The sequence below is a fragment of the Tenrec ecaudatus genome, chromosome 11, assembly GCF_050624435.1.
Source record: "Tenrec ecaudatus isolate mTenEca1 chromosome 11, mTenEca1.hap1, whole genome shotgun sequence".
Lineage (NCBI taxonomy): Eukaryota > Metazoa > Chordata > Mammalia > Afrosoricida > Tenrecidae > Tenrec > Tenrec ecaudatus.
This window is the reverse complement of record NC_134540.1, coordinates 146,020,508-146,042,387: the sequence shown is the minus strand read 5'-3', so window position 1 is coordinate 146,042,387 and position 21,880 is coordinate 146,020,508.

The following is a 21,880-nucleotide window of genomic DNA, read 5'->3' as shown; positions in this document are numbered from 1 at the left end:
TAAATGAGACATTGATATATTTCTATTGCATTTTATTCTTTATCAGTTTGGGTAATTTGTGTTTTCTTAATATCAGAATTTTTCTATCAACTTTCAAACTTATTTGTATAAATTTTATTTGTAATAGAGCCTTATTTTTTAATATCTGTAAGATCTATAATAATGTTTTTTTTAATTTATGTAATTTTAGTTGTAATATGTTGTATCTTCTTTGCCATTATTGTTCAAAATATTTTCTAATTTCCACTTCTATTTTGAACATATTTATTAATTTTTAAATACTTGAATGTTTTGTAGTTATCATTTTATTGTTTTCTAATTATTTTGTCGTATGAATAGATATTTTGATTTTTATGTTTTTTCTATGAGTACTGAAAAAAACTAAACCCAAGTCTTTGCAGTTGAGTCAGTTCCAACTCCTAGTAGCCCTATGGCTGACTGAAAGGGTTTTTTTTTTTTTCAAAAAAACGATTTTACTTTAAAAAGATCAGATTTTACAATAAAATAGTTTCCATTTTACACATCCACAATTCTACTTTCAAAAAATAAATCTTAGTTACACTTAACTGGAGTGCCATTTGCCTCAACACGTAATTCAAATGGGATTCATCTTTATTTTTTTAATCTTTTTATTGGGGCTTATAAGGCTCTTATCACAATCTGTACATACATCAATTGAGCAAAGCACCCTTATACATTCATTGCACTCGTCACTCTCATAATTCACCTTCCACTTGGGTTCCTGGAATCAGCTCGGTTTCCCTTTTTTTTCCCCCATCCCCCTCCCTCCCCGATCCCACCCCTGGTCCCTTGGTAGTTTATAAATAATTGTTATATCTTATCTTACACTCCCCGGCGTCTCCCCTCACCCGCCTCCCCATTTCCCATCTCCCAGAGAGGAGGTTACACATAGATCTCCGAGATCGGTTCTCCCTTTCTACATGCCCTTCCCTCCTGGTGTCGCCACTCCCACCGCTGGTGTTGAGGGGTTCGTCTGTCCTAGATTCCCTGTGTTTCCAGATCCCTGCTGCACCGTTGTACATCCTCTGGTATAACCAGGTCTGCAAGGTAGAATTGGGGTCACGATGATTGGGAGGGGAAGAAGCGTTCAGGAACTAGAGGAACGTTTTGAGTTTCATTATTGCTACACTGAACCCTGAGTGGCCCATCTCCTCCTCATTACCCCTCTGGAAGGGGTGTCCAGCTGTCTACAGGTGGGCATTGGGTCCCCATCATGCACTCCCCCTCTTTCACGGTGATGTGATTCTCACCACCACCCCACCTTTGTTGTTGGAGACCTGGTCTCCTCTGTCCTTCATGGTCACCTATGTTGGTGTGCTGCTTCCGTGTGGGCTCGGTTGCTTCTGGGTTAGATGGCCGCTTATTTGCTTTCAAGCCTTTAAATCCCCAGACGCTATATCTTTCAGTAGCCGGGCACCATCAGCCTTCTTCACCACACTTGCTTATGCACACTTTCGTCTTCAGCGATTATGTGAGGAAGGTGATCACACAATGATTGTTTTTGTTCCTTTGTATCTGCTACATGGTCCATTCAACACATTGTATTCGCTTAGGCCGTGTGCTCCTTCTCTGTGGGCTTTGTTGCTTCTGAGCTAGATGGCCGCTTATTTGCCTTCAAGCCTTTAAGACCCCAGACGCTATATCTTTTTTTGATAGCCAGGCACCATCAGCTTTCTTCACCACATTTGCTTACACACACGTCTGTCTTCAGTGATCATGTCGGGAAGATGGGTATCTTGCAATGGCTGTTTAGCAGGGCGAGGTGCTATTGTATTGGGGGATTATGCATGAGGAGGCCCAATGTCCATCTGCTACCCTACTACTGAACCTATAAATATATGCATATAAATCTATTGCCCCCATAATCATAAATATATTTACATATGTACATGTCTGTATTTAGGCTTCTCTGTGTGCACTTTGCCTCCTACTCCTTTCCTCTATTTCCTTTCGCTTTCCTCCCGACCCATTACCATGTTTAGCCTTCATTCTGGATTCAGTAGTTCCTCTCAGTTACCTTGCTCTTGGTCACTCCCTTCCAGTCCTCCCCTCCCCTCCCTCCTCTGGTTTTGAACCACTCGCTGTTCCCTTGTCCCTGTGTTGGGCGACACCTCCTCCCTTCCCCTACCTCCCACGCTCTCATGTCCTCCAGGACCGTTGGTCCTGTTGTTTTCTTCTCTCATTATTTGTCCAGCCTATCTTGTCTAGGTGGACCTGCTGACATAGTAATATGGGTTTTTAAGACCACTTGTCTGTCAGGTTGTTATTCTGGGGTGGCATGTGTTGCTGGAAGCCATGTCATTGGTATTATAAATACCACCAGGATCACCCAATTGAACTGGTTTTAGTGGAGCTTCCATGCTAAGAACAGCCAACGAAGAAGGTGTTGACTCCACACTTTGAAGGAAGGAGCCACTGGAAACCTTATGCGTAACTGGGAAACATTGTCAGGTATTGAAGGCATAATGAATGGAAGTCTGAGATAGAGCAAGAGGATGAGCAAGCAATTGAAATGTGACTGATAGAAAGCAATTGAAATGTGAGTAAAGAGGGGCTGCTTTCTTGGAGTGGAGCTTATCTGCTGACATGAATGGAGTAGAGCCCTCTGGATCTTCATCTGCTAAAGGGGCACGGCTCAAGATAAGGGGAAATCGCTGCAAACACCTGCTAATGATTAGAACTTGAATTTGCAAAGTATTTATGTAGGAAAATTGGGAGTCACCAAAGATGAAATGGAAAACATACAGATGGACATACTGGGCATTGGAGAGCTGAAATGGACTATATTAGCCATTTTGAATCAGAAAATCAAATGATTCAATATGCCTATGTCAGAAATAACACAATCAAGAGGAATGGCTTGGCATTCATTATCAGAGAATATATTGCAAAATCAATCTTCAACTACAATGCTCTCTGTGATAGGATTATATCTATCCCTCTCCAAGGAGATGCAATCAATACAACTGTTATTCAAATGTATGCACCAACTACAAAAGCTATTGACAGAGAAATTGAAAAATCCTACCAACAACTACAGTTGGTCAAATATGCATTCAAGACACTGTGTTAATGATTGGTGATTGGAATGAAAAGTTGGAAACAAACAGGATGCAATGGTAGTTGTAAAATAAGAACTTGGTGATAGAAATGAAGCTAGAGATCACATGGTAGAATTTTGCAAAACCAACGACTACTTTTTTTTTTTTAACAACACCGAGGCAAATATACAGGTGTACTTCCCCAGATGGAATACACAGAAACCAAATTGACTACATCATCTGTTGAAAGAGAAGCTGGAGCATCTCAATATCAGCAGCTAAAAACAGACCAGGCATTCTATGATGCTCACCTTCCAGACACAACCCCTTAAGTCAAAGCAACAAATGTGGTGAAGAAAGCTGATGGTGCCCGGCTATCAAAAGCGATAGCGTCTGGGTCCTTAAAGGCTTGAAGATAAAAAAGCGGCCATCTAGCTCAGAAGCAACAAAGCCCACATGGAAGAACACACCAGTCTGTCTGATCACATGGTTCTGAAGGGATCAGTTATCAGGCATCAAAGAACAAAAAATCATATAATTGGGTGCACACCTCCATGATAAGATCAAACGGGTGCTTAAGCAAATGAGGCCAAGAAAGCTGACGATGCCCGGCTATCAAAAGAGATAGTGTCTGGTGTCTTAAAAGCTTGAAGGTAAACAAGTGGCCATCTAGCTCAGAAGCAACAAAGCCCACATGGAAGAAGTACACCAGTCTGTGCAAGCATGAGGTGTTGAAGGGATCAGGCATCAGGCATCATCAGAAAAAAAAGTCTTACCATAGTGAATGAATGGGGAAATTCAGAGTGGAGACCCAAAGCCTATTTGTCAGCCACTGGAGATTCCCTCGCAGAGGGATCTAGGGGAGAAGATGAGTCAGTCAGAGTGCGATGGAGCACCGATGAAGAATACAACTTTCCTCCAGTTCCTAAATGCTCCCTCCCCCACAACTACCATGATCCAAAGTCTACCTTGCAAGTCTGGATAGAGCAGAGGATGTACACTGGTGCAGATAGGAGCTGGAGGCACAGGGAATCCAAGGTGGATGATATCTTCAGGACCAGGGGTGTGAGGGGCAATACTGGGAGAGTAGAGGGTGAGTGGCTTGGCAAGAGGGAACCGATTACAAGAATCTACATGTGAACTCCTCCCTGGGGGACGAATAACAGAAAAGGGAGTAAAGGGAGATGTCAGACAGGGCAAGATATGACAAATAATAATTTATAAATTATCAAGGGCTCATGAGGGAGCGGGGAGAGGGAAGGGAGGGGAAAAAAGAGGACTTGATGCAAGGGGCTTAAGTGGAGAGCAAATGATTTGAAAATGATGAGGGCAAAGAATGTACAGATGTGTTTTATACAGTTGATGTATGTATGGATTGTAATAAGAGTTGTATGAGTCCCTAATAAAATGTTAAAAAAAAACACAACAGGCCAGGTGGTGACTGTGGAACAGATCATCAAGTGTTTATATGTAAATCCAGGATAAAGCTGAAGAACATTAGAACAAGTCAATGAGAGCCAAAATACGACCTTGAGTCTATCCCACTCGGATGTTGAGAACATCTAAAGAACAAATTGACATAGTGAACACTAATAGCAGAAGGCCTGATGAGCTATGAGGAGACTTCAAAAGCATCATTCATGAAGAAAACAAAAGCTTGCTACAAAGACAAGAAAGAAAAAAAAGATCAAACTGGATGTTAGTAGAGACCCTGAAATTTGCTCTTAATTGCTAAAGTAAATGGAAGAAATGATGAATTCAAAGAACTGAACAAAAAATATCAAATGGGAAGCTCAAAAAGCTAAAGCCAAATATTAACATGAAATATGCAAAGACCTAGAATTCAAAAGCCCAAAGGTAGAACACACTCAACATATGTGAAATTGAAAGAACTCAAGAAAAAAAATCAAGTCTCGAGTTGAAATACTGAAAGATCTTCTGGGAAAATATTGAATTGATTCAGGAAGTATCAAGAAAAGATGGAAGGAACACACAGAGTCATTGTACCCAAAGGAAACTAGACAGCATTTAATCATTTCAGAATGTAGCATATGAACAAGAACCAATGGTACTGAAGGAAAGAGTTCAAGCTGCACTGAAAGCATTAGTCAAAAAGAAGGCTCGGGAATTGATGGAATACAATTTAAAATATTTCAACAAGGTGATGAAGCACTGCAAACACTCATTTGTCTATGTCAGGAAATTTGGAAGATATCTCCCTGGCAAACGACTGTAAGGGATCTTCATTTTACCCATTTGAAAGAAAAGTGAGCCAACAGAATGCTCAAAATATAGAACCCTATCATTGATAAGAAACGCACTTAAAATTTTGCTTAAGATCCTCCAACAACGGTAGCAGCAGTACATTCATTGACAGTGAACTGCCAGAGATTCTGTCTGAATTCAGAAGAAGACATGTAACAAGAAATATGATTGCTGATGTCAGATGGATCTTGGCTCAAAGCAGAGAATACCAGGTTATTTAATTGTGTTCTATGGACGATACAGTGCCATTTGACTATGTCGATCATAATGAATGATGGATGACCTAGACAAGAATGGGAATTCCAGAACACTTCATTGTGCTCGTGTGGAATTTTTACATGGACCAAGAAGCAATTGTGCAAACAGAATAATGGAATACTGCATGATTTAAAATCAGGAAAGGTGTGTATCAGGATTGTATCCTCTCACCATACTTGTTCAATCTACATGCTGAGCAAATTATTAGAGAAGTTGAATTCTATGAAGAAGAATACTCGGAGAAAGGCTTATTAACATCCTGTGATATCCAGGTGTATAGCCTTCCTGCCTAAAAGTTGGGAGGGCTTGAAGCAATTGCTGATGAAGATTAAGGATTACATCATTCAGTATGGATTACAACTCTGTGTCAAGAAGACCAAAATCCTCACAACTGGATCAATAGGTAAGATCAAGATAAAGGTACAAATGGTGCACTGTCTGGGATTTTGTCTTGTTTTGATCCACAATCAATAGTCATGGAGGTAACAGTCAAGAGATTAAAAGGTGAGTTGCATTAAGCAAATCTGTTGCACAAGACCTCTTTAAAGTGTTGAAAAGCAAGGATGTTACTTTGAGGACTAAGGTGCACCGGACCTAAGCCATGGAATTGTCAATAGCATCATATGCATGTGAAAGTTGGACATTGAATAAGCAAAACAAAAGAAGGATTGAAGAGTTGGAATTAGGGTTCTGAAGCAGAATATTGAAATTACTATGAACTACCAAAGGAATAAACAAATTTGTTTTAGAATGCCAGAGTGCTCCTTAGAGGCATGAGAAGCAAGAATCCATCGTGCATACTTTAGACATGTTGTCAGGAGTAATCAGTCTCTGGAGAAGGACAGCATGCTTGGTAAATCAGAGAGGCAGAAAAAAGAGGAAGGCTCTTGTCAAAATGAATGGCCACAGTGGCTACCGCATACACAATGGGCTCAAGCATAGGCACAATTCTGAAGGACAGCGCAATATTGCATGGTTCTTCATTCCATTGTGCACAAGGTCCCAGTGGGTGGGAACTGAGTCCAGAGGAACTAACAACAGCAACCACAACAATTACAGATGTGCTTCTGATAAATTGTTAACTTCTTGAGTAAATGTGAAAGTTAAGACAGTTGTACTTCAGCAAAGATTATAGAATGAAGGGGAAGATTACATCATTATTAATCAATAATATAGTCACGAAATTATGTGAAAATTATGAAGGACACAATTCTCAGGGATTTCTGGAATAAGATTTCTCTTTCCCTCCAAAACATATTCGACTTGATTCAATAAACGTATGCTTGTTATATCATGTTCAAAATATTGATTTGCTGATGTAGGAAGAAAAATAAGACACAGTTGTAGTTCTTGATTTATTTATTATGCGATATACAAAGCACACACTAATCAATGTTTTGGAATAAAATGTCCTCAAATGAAAATTCAGAGTGAACATGCCAGAAACAGATACATATCAATGACGCAGCAGGTTACTAGTCTGGAGGGGAATAAGTGGGGAATAAATAGTTGGTTACTACAATAATTTACAATAGTTGATTGGATCTTTTAAATTATGGAAAAAATTCGAAGTATTTTTACATGCAAACCATAATATTAGTAAATTACTACATATTACATTTTGGGTATGCCATTTCATATAGTCTTTATTAAAGATGTCTGTAATTTTCAATATATGTGCTATAGCTTTGTAAAGTATAGTAACTTCCTTTCCCTCAAATCAATATATTTAATGGCAGTCACTCATCTATATAATGTTGCATTAAGATAAAACTATATGACCTCTTCTTCTCTATAGGCAACATTTTTATCAGAGAAGAGGCTCTGTGCTATTTGTATAACTGAAGGTATGCCTTTCAGATTTTTCATGACAATGGTGGGAAATGAGTTTGAGTCATACATGTTGGAGAAGGCACACCGTGGTAGTGCAGTGACTAAGTGCTTGACTAGGAACTAAAAGGTCAGCGTTTGGAACCCAGCAGCCACTCTGAAGGAGGAAGATGTGTCAGCTTCCTTAAGGATTATAGCCTGGGAAATTCTTTGGGGCCATTCCACTCTGTGCTATAGGCTTACTAGGCATCAGGATAAACTTGACAGGAAACAGGTTTGCTTTGGATTCACAAACATAAGGAAAATGTGTCCCTAACAGCTGGAAAAGATCAATGAAATCCAATTTTGCTGCTTAAGAAATTGCTTCCTCAGAGAGGATTTAACAGGAACACTGCTTTATATGTGTGATAAATTTTTAGTGCCAACATGTCTCCTGTAGGAACATGTGGGCAGGGTTTAGCCTATCAGTGAGGTTGCAGCTTGATAGGAGGATGACTGAGATAAATGACTCTCCACAGCCAGCCTCTTCCTCTTTCTCCCTGGTGATCTGACCAGCATGCTCTGTAGAGTTTGCTACTATGCACTACCTAAGTGCAAGCCAACCCATAGATCGTGGTGGATCATGCTGCAGTGTTGTGCATTGCTACACCTTGAGGCTCCATCACGGCCTGCTTCACTGCACTGCACTACAGGCCTCTGCTAAGCCTCAATATCTCATATCCCTGCTGCTGCTGCCCCACTTGCCCTGTCTGCTGCCTGCAGGTCGGTTCTGCTTGTCTTTCCTGTGAGCAGACCCCACACCTCCTGCCAGCCACTTTTCTGTCTGCTTCCTTGATCTTGGACCAGTGACTGCTGTGAGTTGGAAGGATCTTCAGTGCACTCACTGTCCCATGAAAAGGATTTGGACTGAGCCATCTATACTACCGTGTGGACTGATTTGTTGTCATATTCCTTCTTGCTATATAAACTGATCCTTGTATATTTATAATCATAAGTGTCCTGGTTTCATTTCTCTATAGAACCCTACCTAACACACTATGCACTTTATAATGATAAGAAATTATGTCAACAAATAAAATAATAAATTTATTTTTAAGTGCACAGCTAATTTGAGATATTTCAGAATTTAATAATAGAAGAGTCTTGTAGGGAATATTACAAAATCAAAAATCCTAAATTTAACATTGCAAGCAACTGCTCAGAACAGAGAACTGGAATAGGAATCATATAAAGGCGCATATACCAAAAGAATAATAGCATTTATTTTCCCTTCTTGATTGAATATTATTGAAGTTGAATCTTGATTTTTCCTATAAAAGGGTACAACTAATTTTAATCCCTAAATATTATAAGAATGACTCAAATTTGTGGTCAACTATTAAAACAAACGTGATAAACATATGCCTTTGCCAGGTTAGCATTAAAAACCTGTAGTATATGTATATCTCGTGTACAAGGAACTGAGAAAAATTAAAAACAATGCATAGACTGTACTCTCAAGGAATTTGTAAAAGGCAACAGACAAAGGAAATATTTATTAAAAGATAGAGAGTATTCTAAATAGTATATTACAAACCCTTGGTGGGTGATAAAATCATACTATGCCACTCAGAGGCAGAGGATTTCTAGAATTCTTAGGGGGCTTATCTGTCTCCTAAGCAATTTTCTGTGAGCGGTGTCTTGAAGAATAGGTAAGATCTGACCATATGTAAATTAGCTGGGATCTTTTACACAAAGGAAAAAAATCATTAGTCAACCTGTAGAGAGGAAGACATGATTAAGTTGACTGGGTAGATTGTAAATGATGGGTCATGAAAGACAGTTATGGGGAAAAAAATTCATGGAAGTTTGAACCCTGTTTGTAATGAACTTAAAAATTTCTGCCAGTAATGTAGACTCTATTATACTCTAGGTACCATAAGTCTTCTTTTATAATCAGTAATAATTCCAAGAATAAAGATATGCAAATATGGAAAGGGATCTTGTATGAGCAGTACAAGAGGAAACAGATTGTTTCATATGAGAAATGAAATTTGGGGACTAAAACACTGCTAAGTAAATAATAATAACAATATCGTCATCGTTATAAATATCTCATGCAAGGAGGGGCATGTGAGTCTAATAAAATGAGTATGATCATATAGGATGAAAAACAATATAGGATGAGAATGATCATATAACATCGACTGACTTTAGGGCATTCCTATAAATAATAGCACTGCTAACTTATAAAGTTTCATTAAATAATAAGTAATGGGATTTCAAGTAATTAAAAGGAAGCAAGCATGAAGTGATATCACTGAATCCAGAAAATTTTAAGGAAGGACGGGAATGAGGGTTGATAGTCAGACAATCGTATGTAGACTTCCGAGGTCCTTAGGGAATTTTAAGACTGTCTGCTACACAAAGTATTGCATTAGGAGGTTTTCAGTTCAGGTGTATAAGCCAAGGCTTAGATCTCATTTATAATCTCTCTTCATTTCTTGTTCCTTCACTCAGTACTTCTCGATGTATTGTAGAGCACCTGTAATGAATTACAGGTGTGAGGGATATGTTGTTGGTGTCAAGGGCCTTGAGTCAGTTCTGACTCAAAGACCCTACGCACAATAGAAGGAATCATCCTGTTCCGAGCCACCCTCACAAGTCTTAAGTTTGAGCCCATTTTTGCGGCCACTGTACCATTCCATCACATTGAGTGTCTTCCTCTTTTTTTTCTGCCCCTCCACTTTACCCAATATGATGTCATTCTCTAGGGACTGGTCTTTCCTACCAACATGTCCAAAGTACATGAAGCCTCACCATTCTTGTCTCCAAGGAGCATTCTTGCTGCACTTCTTTCGAGAAAGATCGGATGTTATTTTGGCAGTACTCTCAATCCTTTCCCCCAGTACCACGGTTCAAATTCATCGATTTCTGTGTCCGTCGTCACTATTCAGTGTCCAATTTTCACACGAATATGAGACTATTGAAAAAAAAACATGGCTTATTCCTCAAGTCCTATTAACTTGTTCCTAACATCCTAGTAACATGATGTTAGTGACATATAATCAGCACTTCTGACCTATAGGAACCCTATATTGAATTTCTGAGGCTGTAAACCTTTCCAGAATACGTAGCTCCCCTCTTGGTCTCTCTCAGCAGCTGGTGATTCTAAAACATCAACCTTGAGGTTAGCAGTCCAACAATTACCATACAACACTAGCAAATACTTGTGTGTTTTACTGGTGTAGCTTTAGGATATTTTTATTTAAAAACCCAATTAAATATAAAATTAAGCCATAATGCAAATGATCCCTGGCAGCATATTGGGTTATAAGTTGGGCTGTCTACCTCAAGGTCAATTAGTAGAGTTGGGCTGTCAATGTCAAGGTCAATTATAAGAACTCATCCTCTGCTTGGGAGCAGACAGATGATATTTCCTGCTACCTAAATAATTTACAATCTCCATCACTATAGGATCACTATAAGTTGGAGTTAAGTAGATGACAGTGTTTTTTTGTTTTATATTATTGTGTGGTTTCACGTAGAAAGAATTTATCACCTTTTATGTGCACATTTTTAAAATGAGTCGGAAATCTTTGTTTTAATTTTTCAAGGTTAGATTGTTTAATTAAGTAAAGAAACCAGCTTTTAAGCAGAGTGGAAATAATTACTAAGCAGCAAGAGAAGGCCTTTTCACGATCTTGATTATTCCTACACCACTTACTTAAAAATTAAAATACCTATAAATACAGGGAATTTTACTCTTCCCTAGGCAGACTAATTAAAATTGTCTCATGTGTCTGCTTAGTCTGGTTATGTGATGATATTTTGCTTTTATTTAAAACCACCTTGGTATTCAATGTGGTCTTACCTGACTGAGAAGCCATAAAGTGATGACTTTTATTACCGATGGTAATTTATGCAAAAATGCAGCCAATGGGATTTATGTAAAACTTTCATCCACAAGATCTATTTACTTTCATATTGCTCACTGTTTACCAAGGTTTGTAATAGCACTAGTCACTATCCCAGCTGGCAGACAGCTTGTTTCTATTTTTGAAGTGGTTTTGTTTTTATTCTTATACAGCATTACAGCTAATTACAGCTGTTCATTTCTCTATTTCAATCCTCAACGCTTTCCGTTTTCTCTGGGTTTTACTTTCACTCATGGCTACCTTTGTGTGTGAGTGTGTGTATTTTGTGCCTGATCCTTTGTCACAAACAGTGAGGAGAGGAGACTTTTAGGTCACTCAGAATGAAAAGGTTTTTAGAACTAATTTCATTTTCTGTGCAATTCCCTTGACTTTCTCTGAGTGTGTGATGTGAAATCAAAAGGTTTTGATTTTGCAATTAAAATGCAAAAAGGCTAAACTGCTCAGATAATTGTTGGCCTTATCAACAATTTGCACTCTCCCAAAACCTCTCGTGGAACAAGTAGGTGATAGCTTTTAGTCAAAGGATGCTGTATGCTTTAGGTAAAGGACTGCTGCAGGTGACACTCTGAGTGGAGTTGATGTTTTATTTGTACCAAAAATAAAAATAAAAAAAGTGTAGGTACCATATTTTTTACTAATTATGATTAAGAGGTTTTAAAAAGAAATTATAATACTTGAATATAAAATTGGATTCTGGAGAAACTTGCCCCAAAGTATTTGATCTGCTGATTTGTTGGCAAAGGTCGAGGAAATTAGATCTCTATAAAAATGTCACACATAGGAAATGAAGTGGAAAATTGACGGCTCACAATTTCCACCCATCTAATCTTGCACTTGGACTAAGTAATTCAGAACTAAGTGAATCCAGACTATCTGTAAAGAGCAACATAGCATTGTCTGCTTCAGCATGAACCTACAGATCTTTGTGTGTATGTATGTGTATGCATAATTCTTGATGAATCAACATATCAATAAACACACAGAAACAGCAGAACTGGCCAATGTTGAGGTTTTAACCATTCAGACTAGGTTAGAGCTACCAATCAAGCTGTATTGTGAGAAGTGAGGAGACGGCTTACATTTTTGCACTCACCACTAATTGGTTAACACCTACATTAATTGATGCGAGGGGAAAGCTTGGACTACAAGGACGTCTTATTCTGTTGTTTTTTTTTTATGTTAGAGGCTTTGCTAACCATATTAAATGAGCTTAGTAGCCATTTCAGAAATAATAGAGTATATGCTAAATTATAATATTATTATCTAGCTTATATTCAGATAAGCTATTTTTCATAAACTTAGGCCTTAAAAGAGTCTATTCACATTTGTATTGGATAGATTAGGGACTCTAGAAATTATAACGATCTACTTAACTTCCTTTGAAGCAAGCATATAAATCACTGTATTGGTTTAGCAATGCTCACTCCACGATCTTACATTCTACTCAGAAAAAGGAAACCTATATATGATGAAGTACTGTATAGTACTAGGACCAAAGGAACTTGTGGGAGAAAATGAACTTTAGATTCCTTACAGAATCAGAGATCAAAAGATCTGTAATATTAAACTTTAAACCAAAGAAATTCATCTGTCTGACCCAGCGCCTAGTGTTGATCAATGACTCAGCTTTAGCTGGATTATTGTTAAGCCTGAATGGTCATGCAAGAGAGAATTTCAGACAACCAGTCTCCAAAGAGACTGCTATTCTGAGGTTCAACATGACAGAGAAATATGCTTATCATAGGTTTTGAGCTTTATAGCAAAGAAATCTTTTCACCTTTAAAGAGATCGTAAGAGAAATTCATAACCATATTTTACACACACACACACACACACACACACAGCACACCAACTAGGTAATCATTAGGAATGTGACATAAATGGGGGTATATTTTGTTTCTTTTAAGAATTTTTGAGAACTTCACTCCTTTTTATTTGCTACATATAATTTAAACAAAAATCATTGGCTATAGTGTTATGCAAACTACAGTCCCAAGAATATAAAATTTTGTTATTGTCCTATATTACATATAGTTGGAGATCATGCTCACAGAATTCCAACTCACTAAGCTATACACACTGAGTGTATATAATTAAATACATTAATGTATTTTTGTTACTTTTATCTTTTCTTCAGTAACTTTTTCCTGCATGCACTTTGTTGAAGTTCCTCTTCCTGGCCAGTAGTGGATTTCTTTGCAATCGATTAGCCAAACCTTTTAACTTTTCTGTTTGTCAGTTGTCAAAAAATCTAATTTTTAAGATTTAATATTTAAAGCGTCATCCTATTCATTTTACAAATTCAATATTGTATTAGTTTCAAAGCCTGCATTCTCTTCTCCACTCAGCCTGGGCTGTACCATCTTAAGCTGAGGTACAGTTGATAAGGCTTGTCAGTCTTTCTTGAAAAATCTGAATTTCACCACTATGATTATGAAGTTCTATTGTCACAATCATTTCTAGTTTGCCATGTATGCCTACAGATGAAAACATATAAAGAGGCAGCGTGTTTTACCATGTTCAAGATGATTATAATACAATAACGATTTCTTTGCCACTATAAATCACAGTCTGTATCATCACATTTTTAGGAAAAACAATCTGTGAATTGATTGGTGAGTTTATATATCCAAAGAAGGGTTTCTTTGTTTTATATTTATTTCATAGATCTTATATTCCACATATATATATATATATAACTTTTAACCTAGGCACACTGCATAGATTGCTTTTTAAAATACAGAATCAGTCAAACTGAGAACTATCAATGTTTCATGCTACGAGTTGCCCAAGTGCTACACGTCTAGAAGTAAGAGCAAAATAGTTTGGATTTTTTATTCGTTTCTTAACATAAGGAGTCCTGGTGGAGTCCCGGTTACTCGTTTGACTGGGATCCGCAAGGTCTGAAACCACCAGCGCTCCTTGGGAGAAAGACGTGACTTTGTACTCCCATAAAGAGTTGTGGGATGGACACCACGGGGGCAGCTCCACCCCATCCTCTAGGGTTACTACCAGTCGGCCTCCACTCGATGACAGTGAGGTGAGTTGAGTTAATGCTCATGTGAGCCGAATTAAATAGATTAATTCCACATATATCTGCTAATTAATTGCAATTTGGTTTCTCACTTTTCCATTACTCATAAGAGAAATTTAATTTAGAAGATACACTGTAACAGGAGCATTTTTTAAAATTTTATTTTTGGATGGGACATCTTTTAAAAGAAGGGAAATTTCAAGTTTTGTGACTTCTGGGACCAAAATTATTTATAAAATATTTTTAAAAATGCGTTTCTTTAAGAAAACTTTGGAAATGATTTACGTTGATACTTTTAAAAAGATGATGGTCTTATTTTATTAGAAATATTTGAAATATAAAATATTACTACTGCAATGCATTTTAAAGATCCAAGTACATTTTTACTTGTGCTAAAGCTGAGAAAACAATTATTTCCAATGGCAATGTGGTAAAAATTAAATGTCTTAAACTGCTTGAAATGACATCCATGACATGCAAAGCATGTTCCTCTGCATTCTGCATGGTGGCTGAGCAGAGATGAAAGATAGCTAGAGGTCATGGTGAGACTGAAGTGCCATCGGTGTATCCAGTGTCTGTCATCTGGAAACTGGGCGTGACAGGGAATTGGGCATGAGTGGATTATAGGACAGCTTTGGTCTCAGCCTCCGGATGACCTCCAAGATCCAAGGACTTGGTGTGGTTTTATAGACTTCCCTTTGCAGTCTTTGGCTCCACTTCTAATATAACTCATTAGCAAATAGTAATCAAATAGTAGTTCTCACTTGGATGCTTATAACAAAATGACCTTCTCAACTTTATGGCCTCTACTCAAAGACGGAAAGTGCTAAATGCCAAAGTGGAAATATAGCTCCCGTTCATTTCCTTTTGCATACAAGGAATGAAACTGTGACTAATGTTTACGGCCGAGCCTTTTTTATTAAATAGCTGTCTTTCTTTGAGTAATGGAATGCTTTGAAAGGGACCGTGTGTTCATTAGAGAACACTGCCTCCGTTTCCTCCAAACACTCTCCTGCTTCCTTTTAAAGGAGAACATGTGCATGGCAGCCCTCTTATCTTGATCTGATTTTGCATCCTAATTATTTTCTTTTAATGGAAGAAACGCTGATAACAAACCCATAAATAAATGCTTATGAAAACAGCTCATTTATCAGTGCCTCTTTATAATCAGTTCAATTGGACTATGATTTAGGTTATAATGCAAGCAGCATATTAATTTAGTTACTCAAGTACCATAATCAGCAATAACTTGTATTTTGACCTTCCTTCTAAAGATTTAAAATCTACAACTTGATCTAGTGGTAGGCCAGAACTAATGAAAAAAAACATGCAATATTTTTCATGATATGTATTTTCCATGCTTTATGAGAAAACACTTGCATACACTTATACATTTAATTAAATCAGATTTTTATTTATAGAATTTTAGTATGACCTACCACTTAAATGACAATTTTTAGAGCCCAAAACAGATTTTACTAAAATTTTCAAGGTAATTAATACCAGGGATTGTTGTGAGTGCTGTATCAACACATATACATACCTACAGAAGGCCTAGAAGAACTCATATAGAAGAAACAAAAGAAACTAAACGTTGTAAAAACATAAATCCCATTCCCCTGAGTCCATTCTGATCCCCAGAGATCTTATAGGACAGAGTAGAAACGCTTCAGAGGGTTTCCAAAGCTAGAAATCTTTATGGAGTCAGTCTCTCTCTCTCTCTCTCTCTCTCTCTCTCTCTCTCTCTCTCTCTCTCTCTCTCTCTCTCTCTCTCTTCAGCAGAGAGGATGCTGGGTTCAATCTGTCAACAGGCCTCCTTAGTATGGACACAGCACTTATCAGTTTTTAGTTACCATTTCCCATCTCTAGATACTGATATAGAGTTAAACAAAATTCACTGAAAGCAGGCACTTGTAAATTTGTGGCCCAGGTGAACATGAAAATCCTTTTTTAGGGACAAATTGCATATTTTTGTGTGACTTCAGACAAGCACCTACTCAACATATGACACTCAAAACACTAATCCAACTAATTACAAATATTTGAAAAATATAAATATCATAAGATAAAACTCATGTTATTTGAAGAACAGAGGTTTTAAAAAGATATGCCTTTTTATGATCTTAAAACATGAGCCACGTGGTGCAATGATTAATTTTTAGGCTGCTAACCCACCCACACTGGAGAAAGAGCTCATGATGTGCACCTCTAAAGATCACAGTCTAGAAGACCCATTGGTTGGTTCTACTCTTTCGCATGGGCCCATTAGGAGTTGGAAATTGAGCTGATAGCACCTAACAAGAAGAATGACAAAAGGTGGTTAAGTTATGACATTGAGTGTCAGAAAACTTATCATCAAGACCTGCATATATGACAGTTTTGAGTGCTTTTGACCTGGAAGTGGGTGTAATTATTGTGACTGAAATTGAGTGTGGGGAGACTTCATGAGCAGTGAATCTGGGGAGGGAAGTTCTTATCAGTTTTTGGAAAGTCTCAGACATGACTAGAATCACACATCAGTGATTAGAGAAGGATGGGCCAGGTGCCTCCCCTCTATCTCTTGGTCCCCATTCAAAGCAGCTTCGCTCTGTATCATCCTGTTTGGGCTTTTGTGGCACTACTTCACAAAAGTAGAAAGCTTGTTGCTACTTTACCTTCCATAATCACAAAGAACAGATTAAAGTACACAGAGGATTCAAAGAGTTTTTGGAATCATGGGAAACAAAGACAATGGTTTTTTTCAACATATATTTTGAAGCCCTCTTGTATTTCAAAGGCCTGGCCAGTAAAATGTTAAAATGATTATATTAATCAAGTGTTTGTGAGAATGCAGGGAAATCACAATTTTTATACATTTTTAGCTGGAGTATAAATTAGTCTAAGCCTCTAGAAACTGTGAGAAATTTTGTCAAGTTAGAACTTCGGGAGCTTTATTGTTGCTTACCAAAGAATTGATTCCAATTCTTCGTTACCAGAGGTTTTCAGAAGACAACAGCTTCAGAGTTTACAAGGTAGAGACCTTTTGTAAGCAGAGAGCCTGACCTGTTGTTTGCAATGCCGCTGGGTGGGTCAGAACCATTAACCCTTCAACTTGTAGAAAGACACTTACAAAGAAATCCCAGGATAAACAATTCTTCAGGATATATGTAAGATAAACTCTTACATGTGAGTGTTGGTTGTAGTGGTTGGGAGGAAGAAGCAAGGTATGGATAATAGTATTTATTGAAGAGCAAGAGAAAAAAAGAATAGTGGAAACAATCAAGCTCCCATTGGTAGATAACTCGATAAAGAAAATGCAGAAATCATAACAGATTTTATTAAAAATAAAAGCAACAAAATAGAGCTTATGTACCTGTATGAATAAAAAACTATAATCATGAGATTAAGCATGATACAAATGCATAGTTAAGAATGTTATGCCACATAGAAGGCCTGGTAGGGCCTGATCAAGGGCAATGTAACAGAGGAACTACTGACACCCATATGAAGGCTGAACATAACAGTGGGACAAGAGAAAAGTAAAAAGAGATAGAGGAAAGAACTAGGAGGTCTAAATACAGGCACGTACATATGTAAATACATTTATCTGAATGATTGGGAAATAGATCTATGTGCATATATTTATAGGTTTGGTATTCAGGTAGCAGATAGACATTGGACCCCTACTCAAATACTACATCAATGTAGGAACACTTCATTCTATTAACCTGGCATTCCATGATGCTCACCTTCCTTACAGGATTGCTGAAGACAAAGTGAGTGCATAAGCATATGTGGAGAAGAAAGCTGATGGTGCCCGACTATCAAAAGATGTAGTATCTGGAGTCTTAAAGACTTGAAGATAAACAAGTGGCCATCTAGCTGAGAAGCAACAAAGTTCACATGGAAGAAGCACACCAGCCTGTGTGATGATCATGAGATGTCAAAGGGATCAGGTATCAGGCATCAAAGACCAGGAACAAGTAAGCATATCAATGTGAATGAGGGGAAGGGCAGAGTGGAGGCCCAAAGCTCATCTGTAGAAAATTGGACATTCCCTTACCGAAGGGTCACAAAGAAGAGGCAAGCCAGTCAGGGTGCAGTGTAGCAGTAATGAAACTTAACACTTTCCTCTAGTTCTTTAAAGAGTTAGGAACATTTTTCCTTCCAGTAACAGAAAACTTGAAGATTCATCCTGTATACAATGCAGACATTTATTATCTCAATTAACAAGTCGTCCAGATGCAGATAATGCTATGGCTATTTCAATAACTTTACAATATCTCTGAGGAGCTCTGTTCTTCCCTTGTGTTTGCTGCACCATCCATAGCTCATGGACATTGTCTTTCATTAAGGCTGCAAAGGCTACACTAAAACACCACGCCCTTGCAAGACAAGCCTGCACAAATTAAGGACTGAATTGGTTGGTTCCTTACAAAACTATGACGTATGTTACTGAAGCTTCATGCTCTTGCCTAAAAAATAAAGATTTACTTTGAGAGGCACAGCATGAGGCGATTGCATAGAAAACGAGAGAGAGAGAGAGAGAGAGAGAGAGAGAGAGAGAGAGAGAGAGAGAGAGAGAGAGAGAGAGAGAGAGAGAGAGAGAGAGAGAGAGAGAGAGAGAGAGAGAGAGAGAAAGAGATCAACCCCAGCAGCCTGCACCATTGGCTTTCAAAACAGGCTTATAAATACTCCAGTGTAAGAGACTGTTGGGAAGTTCCCCTCATGTCGCACGGGCTTCTGGGAAATGTAGTCCTAAAATAGTGCGGGAATTCTGCTCATGCTCAGTCCAAATACGTAGCCTCCTTCTCTCCCACTGCCTTACGACCCATTTAATCAGGAATATATATATAAACATGCTGATGATGATCTGAGGAACTTTACTCTATGTATATATATGATGAGTAAAGTTCCTCAGATCATCATCAGCATGTTTATTTGTGGTCATATAATCTTCCTTCCTACATGTTATTGTCGATAAATGGACTGGGTTATCACTAAAGGTTAATGTTTCTATTTCCTATCCTTCCTAACCAAGGCTATTGATTTGGAAATATGCCCTCTTATTCCCTACATTGTATTTACCCTCCTTTTGAAACACTTCCTCTGACATATAAGTATGCTGCTTCACTTCCCATTGTAAGAAACAACACAAAGTACATTCTCAGGCATGTTTCTCCGCTAGCGATGGTGCATTTCCAGTTGCTCAATACGTAACACTATACCACTAGGACTACTTTTTATAGTGTGTTGCTGTTAGTTGATGAGTCCGTTCTGACTCATCATGACCCTGTTGCAAAAGAATGAAACAGTGCCCACTGCCGTGCCATCCCAACAATTGCTCGTATGCTTGAGCACATTGATGCGACCATGGTGGCAACCCATCCTGCTGAAGGTCTTCTATGTTTTCACTGCTCCTCTGCTTTACCGAGGTACTGGTCTCTCCTGACAACATGCCCAATTTATGTAGACAAAGTCTTGATAATCTTGTCTCTGAAGAGCGTCCTGGCTATACTTTCCCAATGCAGATTGGTTTGTCCTTTTGGCAGCCCATAGTGCTTCCAGTATTCTTCACCATAACTCTAATGTGTCCATTGTTCTTGGGTTTTCCTTACGTCCAGCTTGCACATCAATTTCAGAGCATAGCTTCCTGATATTTGCTTAGTCTGTTTGCTAACCTCATATTCTCTCTCTCTTCATTATCTCAGAACCAAACTTCCCTCTTTTACTTCACTTAAAGGACTTTTGTCAAAGTCTAAACCTTAGCTAAGCATCTCTTACAGTGGTTAAAGTGCACATGTAGTTGAAAATGCAACAATCCAAACCCATCTGCTGCTCTGTGGGAGAAAGATGATGTAGTCTGCTCTAAAAGGATTCATAGCATTGGAAGTGTTATGATTCATTTCTGTCCTATCCTCTATTCTGTATCTGATTTGACAACTGTGAGTTTATTTCTTAAATACAAATTTCTAAATCCAAACCAAACCAAGCCTAACTATTGCAGATAATTCGGTCTGAACCATGAAGGGCAGTTAGTCCAGGTTGACTAGAGAAACAAATCCAGAGACACTCATGTATGTATTAGCCCATAAGTCCAATGCTAGTCAATAAATTCCTCCTCAGACTCGTGTAGGACATGCAATGATGCCGAATACAGGAAGATCACAGGCTGGTGGGTGCAAAGTCTTGTGGATCCAATGGCAGTAAAAGCATCTCAGCGCTAGGCTGAGTCTCTATGTGGCTCCTCCAGCTCTCCAAGCATCTCAAAAGCAGGAAAGCACAGTGAAAGTGTATGGCACACCTCCAGGGAGAAAGAGATGAAATTCCCAGAATCCTAATGAGAAGGCCATTCCCACAAGAAGGCATCATCAAGCTGTGACCTGATTAATAGGCTGGACTTCATTCCTACATTAATTTATCAAGTTAACATGAAATTATGTAACTACCACAGGTAGAGCAGGACTGCCCCTGTATAAGGTTTCTATGGTAATAGCTCTTCATAGAAACTGGCTGCCACACCTTTATCCTGCAGAGCACTTGGTAAATTCAAATTGTTAACCTTTTGATTAGCAGCCAAGTATTTTACCATTATGTCACTTGGGTCCCTGAGCTAAATTCAGCTTCACTTTATGTCTAATTTTAGTAGAATTAGGTACAGTTAACTACTTTTTTTTGCTTGATATATTTTCTTCCTTTTGTCCTCTATAAATAATATTTATTTTTTAAACATTATTCTCCTCAGTCTATTTTTCTAACTCCTCGTGCTTCCACATATCAAGGTGAAAACATATCAAAATTCAATTTCTTACCAGTTCTTTTCATTAATCACCTTCCTTTCATTGGCACCCAATCAAATTTCATGACTTTTAATATCATCTAAACATTAATCACAAGCAAGGTTTTGCTGAAGATAATTCAGAAAGGGTTGTAACAGTACATCTACAGCAAACAGTTAAAAAGTCAAGCAAGATTCAGATGAGGTCATGACACAAGGAATATCATAGTGGTTGTCAGATTTGTCTTGAGCCGAAAATACCAGAAAGATGTTTGCCTATTGACTATGCAAAGGATCATAAAAGATAATTGATAGCATTGTGAGTAATTTGGATTCCAGAACACTTAATTATGTTCATAGAGAACCTGTACATAGATTTAGAGGTACTTATTTGACAGAACAAGGGGATGCTGTTTGGTTTGAAATCAGTAATAATGTGTGTCAAGGTGGTATGCATTCACCATATACGTTGTATGCTGAGCAAGTAATCTGAGAAGCTGAACTATAAGAAGCAAAGCATAGGATTAGATGAAGACTCATAAATAACTTAAAAGTTGCTTGCTGAAAATGAAGGATTTTAATCACCTTTTGATAAAGATAATAAAAAGTATATAGGCATCATTCTGGAGTATAGTTTATCAAAAATCCTCAAAACTAAACCAGCAAGCAACAGCATGATAAGTATTTTTTTTAATTGAAGTTGTCAAGGATTCCATTTTACTAAGATTCATAATCAACACCCATGGAAGCAACCATC